The following is a 1587-nucleotide window of genomic DNA, read 5'->3' as shown; positions in this document are numbered from 1 at the left end:
TCAGGACACCCGCTGCTGTGCCTGAGTAAAAATAGGCGCAGAAGTAGACGTGTAAAAAGCAATGAACCAGATAACTGAAGAGTTTCAGCGATTAATTCCTTAATATTGTTCCCCCCTTATTTTTTCGATTTTATTTCTTTTTTTTTATTTGATTAATTTTGGGGTTTTCTTACTTCTTGGTATATTAAGCTATTGTTTATTCACCGTAAGCATAGGCGTAAACCCCGGTGGCTCGGGGGGACCCGGACTCCCCCAATCTTGGAAAAGTCTAGAATCCCCCCCCCCCCCCCCCCCCCCCCCCCCCAAAAAAAATCCTTGAAGAAACATTTGCATTTAAATAATACCAATATGAAAAGGCAAAAAAACAAAGAACGAAATAAATCTACTATTTATCTCAGAGAAATTAATAAGAATTTATTTTTAGTTCCCCCACTACCATTATTAGAACAATGGTTCAGTCCAAAGTAGGAGGAGCAACAGCAGCTGAACGGCGCAGGCTGTTCAGAGCTGCTGAAGAGAGCAGCTAGCTGTTAGCTGTTAGCTGCTAGCTCTGCAGCACAAACAAAAAACCCTCCAATAAGTAAATACTTAAAGCAAAAGACATGTAACACCTTTTATTTACTTTCACTGCTCAATAAGAAGAAACACATTAACAATAAAGATCAGACTGCAGTTTGTTATTTTCTTACTTTGGCTGAATTATCATTAGCAAAACTGCTACACTGCTTTCATAGACTTGAGCTTTTTTTGTTAACGGTAGCAAACATCTCATTCATATTTAACTCCTTAACTTTTAGTTCATTAGAAGAGTTTGAAACGTGAGGAGAGGCAGACAGCTCTGTAGGAACCGAGAACAGATAGAAAAAAGAAAGCTGTGCTTTAATTTCTATCTGTCTTCAATGTAGAGCCTTTAAAACCACAAAATAAAATTGAATATTTTTCTATATAAACCCTGGTGCTTCAAGTGCTACGTTTAAGTTATAATACCCCCCAGATATTCATTTCTATCTACCTGTTGGTTCTCAGCCATCCAGGGCATGGCAAAACTAAAAAAGGCTTAAAAATAAAGCAACTTAACACATTTTAATTTAAATAGCCCATAACTTGTATTGGGAACCATTTCAATAAATCAATATTTATGAGGATTTTTATTAAGAGCAGTTACTCATTAACGCTTTTTTATTGAGAAAAAAGCTTTTCTCAATAAAAAAGAGAAAAGCTTTATTTTCTCTTTAAAAATAAAGAGAAAATAACCTTGGCACCTTTACAAGGTGCCAAGGTGAAATTGGCACCTGTGTGCAGCAGAGATTAGATCAGACTGAACAAAACTCGTATCTAAGCAACATTTAAATTTTAGTTTTATTTCTCGGCAGGCTGTTTACTGAGAATAAAACATGTTTGATGTGCATTACTAGTCATTTTTGGTCCTGCAGCTTGAATGTGGTTGAAAAACTTGTTAAACCACATTTTACGTTGCATTTCACTGGGGAACGTTTTTCTTTTGCGTTCCCTCGCAATATGCTTACTGCAATATTTGCTGGTCTATTTTGTATACAGTCACAAATGTCAATTTAAAATGTCAAATAT

This window comes from Xiphophorus maculatus, chromosome 7 (assembly GCF_002775205.1).
Source record: "Xiphophorus maculatus strain JP 163 A chromosome 7, X_maculatus-5.0-male, whole genome shotgun sequence".
In the NCBI taxonomy this organism is placed as follows: domain Eukaryota; kingdom Metazoa; phylum Chordata; class Actinopteri; order Cyprinodontiformes; family Poeciliidae; genus Xiphophorus; species Xiphophorus maculatus.
The sequence above is the reverse complement of the archived record's forward strand: the minus strand, read 5'-3'. Positions refer to the sequence as shown.